We start from the raw sequence: 13,407 nt of genomic DNA on the forward strand, positions 1-13,407 counted from the left end.
TTTGTTTCAGATCCTGTAAGTCATCAACTTTGAATCTAATTTCTGGCATGGGTATCTCTCTTACATCTTTAACAATGAGGACAAGAGAAGCACAAGAATGAATTTAGTCTCTCTGCTAAGGCTTTGTCATCCCTATGTGCCCCTTTTATCTCTTGATCATCTAATGATCCAACTGACTCCCTTGCTGGCTTTTTACTTCACATATACCTGAAAAAGCTTTTATGAGTTTTTGCTTCTATGGCAAGCTTCTTTTCAAATTCTCTCTTTGCCTTTCTTATCAATGCTTTGCATCTAACTTATCAGTACTTATGTTGTTTCCTGTAATATTTATTCAGATCCCTTTTCTATTTCTCAGAAATATGTAGAGACCCTTTGGGGTCTCCATTAGATGGCCCTAGTCAAAGACCTGGATAGAGGAATCTAGGAGTGGTGCAAACTACTTCCTACATGACTCTTGTGTGATGGCTGCAGTGGTAGGCTCCAGCTTATTTAAGGCCAGGCTGCATTATAGATCAGTGTGAGCAAAAATACAGAATAAGCAGCCTAATGTCCAATCTGGATATCTTTATTGTATAGAGATAAACTGTGCAAATGAGCCCGACTCTGGCCGAGTTTCGCCCTCTTTCAATAGGGCTGCATCAGGGGCAATTTTGTGTCTTTGTCGTCCTATTACATATTCAAAATATGAAACACTGTGTGTTTGTGATCTGAAATCGAGAGAGATTAATTTTATCATTTACAGGGCAGGTTCTGCAGTGCGACTTTGGGTATCATTCATATTTTGAATATGTAATAGGATGACGAAGACACAAAATTGCCCCTGATGCAGCCCTATTGAAAGAGGGCGAAACTCGGCCAGAGTCGGGCTCATTTGCACAGTTTGTCTCTATACAATAAAGATATCCAGATTGGACATTTGGCTGCTTATTCTGTATTTTTGCTCTCACGGCTTTGCTAAGCAGCCTTCCTTGCTGTTTTATAGATCAGTGTGTCATTATGACTTAATGGTTGGAGGACTAGGAGCTGTTTTGCTTGGGTTTTCCCCTATTCTTGGTGTGCTAGTCCTCATTGTTTGTACTAAATAGGAAGGGGACACATGCTTTGCGGGTATATAATCTGTCTAATAAGAGTGTCCCAGGTTTTGAGTTAGAGATTTTTGGAGTTCTTTTTAGAACTTTTTCCTGTGAACTCCCTGGTCCTTGGATCAGGGGAAGGACATTGAGGATAACCTTTTCCTGAGAAGGCCAGGGATAGAAAAAACTCTGCTATACTATATCACACAACCCGTTGATGGACCAGTGGGGACCCGCTGTACAGCCCTGGATTTGTCAATAGGCATCCATTTTACCTTTGCCTATGGCATCAGCCTGGCTAAGATTTTCTGCCTTCCAGCTCTGCTGACTCTCATTCAGCTGAGAACTGCCTTCTGCTATCCTGTAACAGAATCTTATTGGGGGGGGGGGGGGGGGGGGAGGGAGGTAAAAGCACCGAAAATGCCTAGGGATGGCAAAATCCTAAATTCATCCTTGCTGCTGCAGGGGAGTTCCATATTTTGCCTTTTTGTAAAGAGCTGATGATTGTTTATGAGGGATATTTTGCCTCCACCATTCCTGTCCAGAAATGAGGAAGAAAGGAGTCTTCCCCACTGAGAGGAGAATGACAATGCCATCTGAAGAGTAGAATTTAAGAACTTTTAGTTCACCTGGAGACTCCCACCAGAGTTTTCACCCTGGGAAGAAGAATTAAGTTTGGGAGCTGTGAAGTGTGGGATGTCTTTTGGACCTCAGGTATTTTTGGGAAGGGGCTTCCATTTATATCTAGGAGACCCCTGCTCACCTGGGATCCTTACTTTTTTATTCCCTGAAAGGTGAGATATTCCTGGTACCCCAAATACTGAGGGACACCTAGGCCTAGGCCTTTCTGTGTTTGGCGATTCACACCTTTTAATAAATGTAAATGTAACTGACTGTCTGAAGAACATGTGTGTATATTGCCAAACATTTATTAACGAGGGTGTGCAGTAGTAAAAGCTTGTTTTGAACACCCTAGCTGAGTGTCCTGCTATTTATTTGGCACTCACATCTCTCATATTCACACTAGACTAAATAGCCAGAGAAGAAAGAGAAGGTGCGAGACATCCCTGCCCCTTGAGACCTTGGAGGTATATCCTCCCCACTATCAGAAGAATCCATCCCCTGGGGGCTTTGGGATTTTGAGTGAACAGTGCCCAAGTTCCATCTATGACTCCTAGCTTCCCAACTAATGGAGTAACACATGAACAAAGTCCCATGGTAAATGTCTACCCTGGTGTGAAGGGAATGACAACAGAGAACAGGAACATTTTGGGGAAGGAGCAGTAGTGGCAGCAAAGGTTAAAATAGGGAGCAGGAAGATCAGACTTGCAAATAGCAAAGGGATCATTGACTGAGCAAGAACTATCACCACCTGAGGAGGGACTGTTGGTAAGTTTGGGCATATTGGCAGCAGAGCCACACAGGACAAGGACTGGTGACAGAAGACATTAGGCACCATGGGCATGGTGGTGGAAGGAGCAATAGGATGGGTCCAAAAGTGAATGAGGTTGTATTCACTGATCCAGGCAGGTTGCCCGTAGACCACCATGTTGATAAGAAGCTTAGGCAGCGTGGCATGAAGGGCTGGCAATTGTTTTGGCTAGAATACAAAAAAAAAAAGATCTGATAATGCAATGAGTTTTATTGTACTTTATTTTCATTTTATTTTCATGGGAAACGCTTTTTTAAGTTCAGGTTCCATCTGCCTGTAAAGAATATGCATTCAGGGTTTTTAAACACAGGACAGTGATGCTGATGTGCTTCCCAACAACATCCATCCAGATTTCCTTTTGATATAAAGAAGAGTCATTGTCTCACCCTTCATCTATTCAAGGATATCTATGAGACATCACAATAAAAACTGGAAGGAAGACCATCTGTACTCAGAAACAAACATCACAGGCACAATTAGTCTGCTTTAAGATTTTATGACGGGAAACATAAAATATCAAATAAAAGAGTAATTGAAAATATCAGAATACTGCTCGGGCTGGAAATGATCTACAGTGTAGACAGCGAAACTTTTATGTTTGTTAAATAAAATCTAACAATTAATTTTGTTTTTAAGCCACCCACTTTCTATTTCCACCCAAAGTGTATATTTTAACTAAATAATTGCATGTGCTCCTGAACCACCCAGTAAACCTGGTCATGGTAACGTTGCTTTTGTACAATGTAGGTATTACATCCAGTATAAGAATTTTTTTCCTAAAGTAAGTGTGACAGTAAATTATAAGCCTCTGATATTTCTTACTTTCTAGAAAGCAGCAATCCTTCTGTATGCCTGAGCATTTAAGTAATGACTTGAAGAGAGATAAAAGCTACATTTATGGAAGGTAATTTTCAGATTGAGTAAAGTCTGCCTGTGCATTGTATATGCCTATTTTGCCAGTTATTTTCAAAGTGAACTTAGGTGTGTACGGTGGTTTTAAAAATACTCAGGTTATTGGCCGAGTCTGCTTACATATTCACACTCATAAAGTTTTACGTCCTCTTCAGCGTGCGTAACTTAACATGTGTACACTTATGTGCATACTTTATAAAATAAAAAAGAATGTGTGTAAGTGCCAACTTAATTAAGCAGCCCTCCCCTCCCCCCCCCCCTCGGAATGCCCTCCTCAGTGTGCGTACAAGTCTGAGTAAAACTAAGCTACTTGTAATTTTATGCATTCTGGGCCCAGGCCAATTTTGAATAGCCATTTACACACATAAAACTGAGTTTAAAGCATGTAAATGTTTTGAAAATTAGCCCCATCCCTCCCAAAATATATTTTCTTAAAGGAGAAATAGTAAAGCATAATCAAGTCCCAAGGGAAATACAAGTTTTATTAGATGGTCAACTAGGCTGAATTGCATTGATTATTTAGAGGTAGAATTGGATCATGGTTGGAAATTCTCTGAAATAAATTCTCCAAGAGTCATCAAATTGATGAAATCCAAGTTCCATCTTAAGACAAGCATTAATGAGTTCAATGTGCCCAACTTAGTAACATGCCAGGTTCTCGTTTCATTTAGAGAGCCACAGCTTCACATTTTGGGTCTGATGTATTAAGCCTTTTCTTTTATATTCTGTGGGCCTGATTTACTAAAGCTTTTCACCCATTCTGCGTCTATGGGAAAAATGCTTAGTAAATGAGGCTCTGTATTAAAAAGAATCAAACTTAGATGATCAGGTCCTTAATCATGATTAACCTACATGGATCACGTAAAATACAGATTACAGAACACAGAGGCAGACATAAGTTCACACTTGGGAGAATCATTATTCATTGACTCATACCTCCACTTCAGGAGGCAAACTTTGGAAACGTAAAAAATGTCCCCCTCTCAAACTCCTCTAGCAGCGGCCTCACCTTGCCACCAAAACAACAAAGGACCCACTCAGAATTCCACCCCCACCCCAGCGCAGCCGGGGTTTCCTTCATCTTTACCATTTTCTGCTGGATGCCACGAAAAAGAAAAAAAAGGATAAAACAGGAGGGGGCCGAGAGGAGTAGTGTGGTTTTGCGGCCCCACTACTCACACTGCCACAAATTGCACTGGAGAAAGAAGAAAACAACGAAAGAAAAAAAATAAAATAAAGAGCGAGCTTGCCGCGCTTGTAATCGGGTAAATTGAAGGCAATTTGAGTGCCGTGGATGCGATGAAGAAGCCTGAGAGATGTGAGCCGCAAAAGAAAAAAAAAGTAAAACAAGAAAGGAAGGGCCAGCCGGAGTGGAGATGAGCAGCGTTGGAGCACTACCAAAGCCCAGGCATGCCGATTCTCTTTCTGCGCCACTGCTACTGGAGCTGCCTCTAAGAAGAAGGAGGGACCCGATATGGAGAAGCCTTGCCTGCTTCACTGCCCTTGAAGTCGCCGCTTCTGCTCGTTGTCAAAGAGGGAGTGCCTGAGAGGAGAGGAGACAGAGATCGTGGGAGCAATCAGCCAGCCAGCGGCGATAGGTGGTATCAGCAATCACCATCGCTGCTGACGGCGTATTCCTCCCATGCCAGGCTGTACTTCTGGGCCCGACGTGCTGGCTCTTTCCTCCTGCCTACAAGACCATAGCCGCCACTACAAAAAGGTGCTAATAAGAGCAGTATGGCCGGCCACGGGCAGGTCCTCAGCAAAAGAAATGCAGCGTGGCCCCGCTGCAATGCTGCTGATTCTGGTGGGGCCGTGCTGCTTTTCCATTTACTAAGGCAGCACTTACCACCCCGACAATTTCGGTGGGGCCACGCTGCTTTGAAGAAGGAGCGGTGCCCCTGCTGGAAGTAGTCCAATGCTAGTACGGCCCCATGGCCAGAAGTTGTTCCCTTGGCCACGCGGGGCTGAAGAAGGAGATTGCTGTTGTCTTCTAAGTCAAGGAGGAAGTGAGAGACAGCTTGAGTGTTGGAAAATGAGAGTGAGCATGTGTGCTTGTGTGTGGGAGAGTGAGAGTGAGCATGTGTGCATGATGTGGGAGAGAGAAAGAGCATGTTTGTATATGAGTGGGATAGTGAGAGTTCATGTGTGTATGTATGTGGGGGAGTGACAGAGAGCATGTGTGTGTATTAGAGGGAGCATGTGTGTGCAAACGATCTCAGTTCCTCTCTGCCTGCTAATTCATGACAATTTCAGGGCATCTGGAAATCAAAAGTTCCAAGGTATGGATAACGGGGAATTTTTAAAAATTCTTATTTTAATTGTTGGGTGTTATTTGATGTGTCTGTTTTGAAATATTTTATTGATGTTTGGAAGATTTTTATATGAGTTTTTAATTATTGAATGTTATTCTATTAATTAATTATTTTGAATTATTCATTTTATTGGTATGGTTTTACTAATTTTGTTTTATGAGGTATGATAATTTCTATTTTTTACATTGTTGCAGCGCATTCAGAATTTGGCTTGTTGCAATTTCCAGTTCAGTTTTTGTCTGTACATTTCTATTTATACTGTATGTGTTACATGCCCCCCCACGGTCGTCCCACCCGCGGGACTGCTCACCTTTAGGGTCATCCAGCAGGCTCCGGTCATGTCTCCTTCGCGGCCCTCGCAAGCCCAGCTAGGCCCTGGCGTCCCGCGGCAGCGGTCGTCGGGCCTTCACTCACACACCGGGCCCCACACCGGGCCTCGGCGTCCTAACAGCTAGCCACGCCCCTACACGCACGCATGCGGACCAGCCGTCCTCATATGGGTTCAAGGACGGGTCCTAGTTCCGCGGCGCACCCTGATTGAAGGGAAGTTAAAAGGAAGTTCCTGGCTTCACTTCCTTGCCTTGGCAATCGGGTCGGTTTGTTCCTGAGATTGCCCTTGCTCGTGTATCCGCTTGCCTGTTCCAAGTCTCATTCCAGGATACTTCTGTTCCAGTTCCATTCCTGCTTGTACCTGCTTCCTTGCCCTGCTTGTTCCAGTGTTCGTTGTTCGTCTCCCTGGTTTCACCCCGACTGACTTCTGGTAAAGACCACAGCTTGTTCTTGACTCGTCTGCCTGTTTGCTGCCTGCCAACGACCTCAGCCTGTTCCTGACCTTGCCTGACCTCTGGATCTTGACCCTTGTTTCGTTGACCACTCCTTGGACTGATTCTTGGACTTTGACCTTGCTTGATTCTGGCTCTGTCCCTAGCCTTGTCATCTCCAACGCTCTTCTGGTTCTCCTATCTTCAACCTGTTACCAGCCTAGAACCCGATAGCGCTCCTCCTGCCTCTGTGGGCACGCCGGACTCTAACTCTCCCAGGAGACCCTGCGAGGCCCACCTAAGTCCCGGCCCGGGTCCCTAAGGGTTCCTCCCGGGGGGACCACGAGCTTCCAGTGGTGAAGATCAACACTGCCTCTGTCTCCTCTCGTGCTCTGCCCCCTGTGGTCAGTTCCCTCATCGCCACAGGCCAGGGGTCCACCCCCGAGCACAACAGTATGGTCTCTTTATTCTGTATTTGAGGATCTATCTGAATTTTGCATGTGTGACTGAAGTGAGTTATTCCATTAGTATATAGTTTCTATGAAGGGATCTATAGCAGCTTGTCTTGTTCTGTTTTCCTAATAGGGCGTATATTACTATTTTAGGCCTAAAGTAATATTTGTAGTATTAACTTTCATAGGCAAGGTTGTTGCTGTCTTAGGGCTGGCAGTTAGTGCTGTTTTTATATAGAAATATTTTTTTCTCGTGGCTCTCTGAGAGTCATGCCCATGCTCAAGACACATTACAGTAGGCCTAATACCATATAGATTCCAAGTGCCTCTGCTTTTTTGCAGGGTTTTCTGGTTGGCACCCCAGTAGGGCATGTAAATATAATATACATATTGGAAGTTGTATTTGTACCTCAGAAGACTGTGCTTTGAATGTTCTTTTTCATGTAAAATCTGTTATTATAAATGAATAATTTTTAATTGTGTGAGGAGGGTGTGATGGAGTGGGGAGGTGCAAGGCTGTAAAGTTTTCCTAGGGCACCTAATACTAGGGATGTGAATCGGATCCGATATTGGATCCGATTCACATCCGATATCGGATCCGATTCACATCTATAGAGATGTGAATCGGAACCAGAATCGGATCCGATATCGGATCCGATTCACATCCCTACCTAATACCCTTGCACTGGCCATGGGCATTGCTGTATAAACTTTTAATAGAATCTCCCAACTCGTGGTGTTATGTCTTGTGTAAAGGGGGAGGGCGCAGATTTTCATTTGGCCATAGGCACCAAATTGCCTAGCTACAGCTCTGCCTGCCTATATGATCCATCCAGCTGGACATGTCTCCACACACACACACCTCTACACACATTCACTCTCACCGGGGCCTTCATCTTCTGCTCACAGTGAAGATGTAGACCCCCAGCATGCCGCAAGCAGAGCATGTGCCACTCAGGGCGAAGATGAAGGCCCCAGTGAGAGTGAGTGTAGAGGGTGTGTGTATGTGTGAGAGATTGTGAGCTTGGGGGGGGGGGGTGAGAGAGTATGTGTGAGGGTGCTTGAATGTGGGTGCCAGAGAGAGAAAGCCTATGGGGAGGCAGAGGGGGGTGAGGGGGGGGGGGGCACCATCTCATCCCTCACCTCAGGCAGCAGATTGTCTTGAGCTGCCCTGCTAATGAATCTGATTCAATTACAGTTCCTGTTTTTAGTAATCTGTCTTTCTAGATCATTTCTGAACCATATTATAGCAAACACCTTGATTTTAAAAAGATTATATTAATTTAAAATTGCAATCAGATTTAAATGTTGAAAACTATTTCAATTAAAGGCACTGCCATGATTTGAATTACATTTTAAGTTTTCCAAATAAAGTCCATCTATTCAAATTTGGAAATATGTAACCTGCTTTTGGCATTCAAAATAACAAGTTCCCACAATTTAAAGGAAAATAAATTATACATTTTATTAGAGTCATTTCCATAAGAATAGGCTTATCAGATGATTCTGTCTGTGTGTATATGTTCCCCTTTCAATATCTAAAGTCCTAAACTGTGATGAACCAAGTTTTGTTTGAGGTAAATGCTTGAGGGGACATCGGACTTCTGTACCTTTCAAAGTTCATAAGTGATTTGTAGGGAATTGCATTAATTTTAAAATGAAATAAAAGTGTGACAAAACTCCCACACAGTTTCATTTAAAAACTAAATAAAATGACCTGCCCACCCCACGGAATTTGGGGGGAGGGGGATTTGAAATGACTTGTATTTTGGAAAGTAAATAAAAAATCCCCAATGAGATCTGCCAAAACATTAAAATTAACCCCTTCCGGGTCTACCCCATAAACCCCCAGCTCTCCCAAGATGAATCTTCCTCCTTCCTGGGGTCTGCATGAACTTGCCATGTAGAAAGGGAAAGTTTAACATAGTAAGCCAATCTGGGGGAGGCTATTATCAAAGCAATAGCAGATACAGGGTCCTGAGAGCAACCTTGGCCAAGGGTAACTGTTTAACTCCCTCCCACCCTGCCCCATTACCCACCCACCCTTGGGGTTTTGTTTCTGATATAATCTGCCTGCATACATAATTTATCACCTTTATAGGCTGGTAATTTGGTAATTCCTTAAGTGTTATCCATCAAATTTACAAAAATGAGGACTATCCAATGCAACTGCTGTGGAGCCTTTATATTGAGGGTAATCATATGGAAACTTAAGGCTTGCCCCATTTGTTCAGAACTCTCTACCTTGGAAAAGAAACTGGCTGAAGTTAAAGCTGAATTAGCTTCAATAAAGAAAGTCCCAGCCACTTTACATTATTCAGGAATTAATTACCCATTACCGTAAAATAACCAAAAATCAAGGAAAAAGAAATGCATTGTGGGCTCAGGAAGGATAAGACCTTTGACCCACAGCCACCCATTATTGACAGCTGTGCAGCCCACAACTCTACCCCTCCCCCCCCCCACACACACACACACACTCACACAGGGCATTAAGGAACTCAAAAAACAGTATTACAGTGGGCTCTGGAAGAAATAGACCTGTGATCCAGAAACACACACTGTATCAAGTGCAACAAGTACAAAATTCCTTCTCTGTACTAAATATTGAAGATCTTCTTGAGAAAAAGATTGAAGTGTTATCTGAAAAGAGAGAAGAAACCCACTGCATACAGAAATTCCAGATCAGAAACAAAGAAAAAAGCTCACTATGATGGATGACTCTGTCATCAGAGGCACTAATCTTTCCCCTTGCACAAATGCAAAGGGAAAATTGGTTAACAAAACTTAACTAAAGAGGTCACAAAAGGAGTCCAGGAACAGCAGTAAACTGAACCAAGAAAGCTGGAAAGCTATGAGCACAAATGCTCATAGTTTGGGCAATACAATCCCAGATTTGCAAGCCCTAATGGTGAAGGCAGACTTGGACGTTGTTGCTGTCACAGAAACGTGGTTTACGGAATCTCATGACTGGGATACGGCAATACCAGGCTATAACTTGTTAAGGAAGGACAGAGAGGCTAGAAAAGAGGGAGGAGTGGCTCTTTATGTCAGAAACAATATCCAAGCATCTGAGCTGCAAGGAAAATGGGGCAATGAAGAAGCACTATGGGCCAACCTAAAAAAAAGATGGGGCATCCATTTTTATTGGAGTGGTTTACAGACCTCCAAACCAAAAGGAAGAACTGGACAGAGATCTGATTGAAGACATCCAAAAGATAGGAAATAAGGGAGAAGTGGTGATCGTTGAAGACTTTAATATGCCAGATGTAGACTGGAGAATCCCATCTGCAGAATCTAATAATAGTAGAGTATTAGTGGATGCCCTGCAAGTAGCTTTGTTCAAACAAATGGTAATGGAACCCACGAGAGAAGGAGCTATACTTGACTTAGTGCTCACTAATGGAGATAATGTCTCTGATGTCCAGGTGGGCGCCCACCTCAGCAGCAGTGATCATCAAACGGTATGGTTTAATATCACAAAAAGGATACAGAAAAGAAGCACAAAGACCCAAGTTTTACAGTTCAAAGACACGGACTTTGATGAAATGGGGAAGTACCTGGAGGAAGAACTAAAAGGCTGGGAGAACGAGAGAGATGTGGATCAACAGTGGACCAATCTAAAAGGAGCAGTTACCAAGGCAACTAATCTATATGTTAGAAAAGTAAAGAAAAGCAAAAGAAAAATAAAACCTATCTGGTTCTCAAAGGAGGTGGCTGACAAAATAAAGGCCAAAAGAACAGCGTTCAAGAAATATAAAAGATCCCAAAGGGAGGAGCACAAAGAAGAATATCTGGTAGAACTGAGGGAGACGAAGAAATGAATCAACACAGCAAAAGTCAAGTGGAAGAGAGGATTGCCAAGGACGTGAAGAGAGGTGACAAAACATTTTTCAGATATATCAGTGAAAAGAGAAAAGTTCAAAGTGGTATAGTGAAATTGAAAGGTGGAAAGGATCAATGTGTGGAGAGAGACGAAGAAATGGCAGAAATATTAAACAAATACTTCAGTTCTGTGTTCGCTAAAGAGGACCTTGGAGAAGGACCATCGCTAGTTAACAAGAAACTGGAGGGGAGTGGAGTAGATTTAACTCCATTTACAGTAGAGAATGTATGGGAAGAGCTGGGGAAACTGAAAGTGGACAAAGCCATGGGCCTGATGAGGTTCATCCCAGGATACTGAGGGAGCTCAGAGATGTGCTGGCGGGTCCACTGTGTGACCTGTTCAATAGATCCCCAGAAACGGGAGTGGTGCCGAGTGATTGGAGAAGAGCGGTGGTGGTCCCGCTTCACAAGAGTGGGAACAGAGAAGAGGCTGGTAACTACAGACCAGAGCCTCACTTCGGTGATGGGAAAAGTAATGGAGTCACTGTTGAAAGAGAGAATAGTGAACTATCTGCAGTCGGGAGAATTGCTGGACCAGAGGCAGCATGGATTCACCACAGGAAGATCCTGTCAGACAAATCTGATTGACTTTTTTGACTGGGTAACCAAGGAATTGGATCGAGGAAGAGCACTCGATGTCATCTACTTGGATTTCAGCAAAACTTTTGATACGGTCCCACATAGGAGACTGGTGAATAAAATGAGAAGCTTAGGAGTGAGTGCCGAGGTGGTGGCCTGGATTGCAAACTGGCTGACGGACAGAAGACAATGTGTGATGGTAAATGGACTCTCTCTGAAGAGAGAGCGGTTTTAAGCGGTGTACCGCAAGGATCGGTGTTGGGACCGGTCCTGTTCAATATCTTTGTGAGCGACATTGCGGACGGGATATAAGGTAAGGTTTGTCTTTTTGCGGATGACACCAAGATCTGCAACAGAGTGGACATGCCGGAAGGAGTGGAGAGAATAAGTCGGGATTTAAGGAAGCTGGAAGAGTGGTCGAAGATATGGCAGCTGAGATTCAATGCCAAGAAGTGCAGAGTCATGCATATGGGGAGTGGAAATCCGAATGAACTGTATTCGATGGGGGGGAGAAAGGCTGATGTGCATGGAGCAGGAGAGAGAGACCTTGGGGTGATGGTGTCTAATGATCTAAAGTCGGTGAAACAATGTGACAAGGCGATGGCTAAAGCCAGAAGAATACTGGGCTGCATAGAGAGAGGAATATCAAGTAAGAAAAGGGAAGTGATTATCCCCTTGTACAGGTCCTTGGTGAGGCCTCACCTGGAGTACTGTGTTCAGTGCTGGAGACCTTATCTCTGAAGAGACAGAGACAAGATGGAGGCGGTCCAGAGAAGGGAGACCAAAAAGGTGGAGGGTCTTCATCGAATGACTTATGAAGAAAGATTGAAGAATCTAAATATGTACACCCTGGAGGAAAGGAGGAGCAGAGGTGATATGATACAGACTTTCAGATACTTGAAAGGTTTTAATGATCCAAAGACAACCACAAACCTTTTCCATCGGAAAGAAATCAACAGAACCAGAGGTCACGATTTGAAGCTCCAGGGAGGAAGACTCAGAACCAATGTCAGGAAGTATTTCTTCACAGAGAGGGTGGTGGATGCCTGGAATGCCCTGCCGGAGGAAGTGGTGAAGACCAGAACTGTGAAGGACTTCAAAGCGGCATGGAATAAACACTGTGGATCCATAAAGTCTAGAGGATGTGAATGAAGAGTGGGTGGCTCACGTGTATGACGGCTACTACCTGGAGATAATAACCTTATTCAATAAACATGCACACGGTTAATGTGACTCCAACATTGCTCTAAGCTTCAACGGCAAGAAGAAATGTGGAAAAAGGATTTTCCTTCACAAAAAAGCAGGGAGTAGCTTGCTTGTTATGGCGGTTACTACCCCAATCCAAATAAGTCTGATACTATATCCAGCATAGCTCTCTTCTTCAACAGCAGGGGAGAAAGACCGATACTTCACATATATCCAGCATAGCTCTCTGCTTCAACGGCAGGGAAGGAAGACCGATACTTTATGCATATCTAGCATAGCTCTCTGCTTCAAAGGCAGGGGAGGAAGACCGATACTTCACGCATATCCAGCATAGCTCTCTAATTCAACGGCAGGGGGAATGAAGAAAAGTCGATCTATATACAGAGAACAACCAACAAGGACTGAATTACATAGTCTGGCTAAACAAATAAGCATGGGCGTAGCTTGCTTATTGCGGCGGTTACTACCCCTAACTAATTAAGCTAGATATTTCACTTAGATGCAGTTCCAATACTGCTCTCTACATTAATGGTGTGGGTGGAAGGGAAATAGAACCAAAAGGTTACTAAGAGCCAAGAGAAACAGATATGTATGAGAAGAAAAAAAAGTGTGAAGCTTGCTGGGCAGACTGGATGGGCCGTTTGGTCTTCTTCTGCCGTCATTTCTATGTTTCTATGTTTCTATGAATGATCCCCAGTTTCTCCTGCCCTGAACTCCCATTTGGGTTCAAGGCACCAGCCAGAGCCATTTTATTGTACGGCCATATAATTTACCACATGTTATTAAAATGTA

This window comes from Rhinatrema bivittatum, chromosome 3 (assembly GCF_901001135.1).
Source record: "Rhinatrema bivittatum chromosome 3, aRhiBiv1.1, whole genome shotgun sequence".
Lineage (NCBI taxonomy): Eukaryota > Metazoa > Chordata > Amphibia > Gymnophiona > Rhinatrematidae > Rhinatrema > Rhinatrema bivittatum.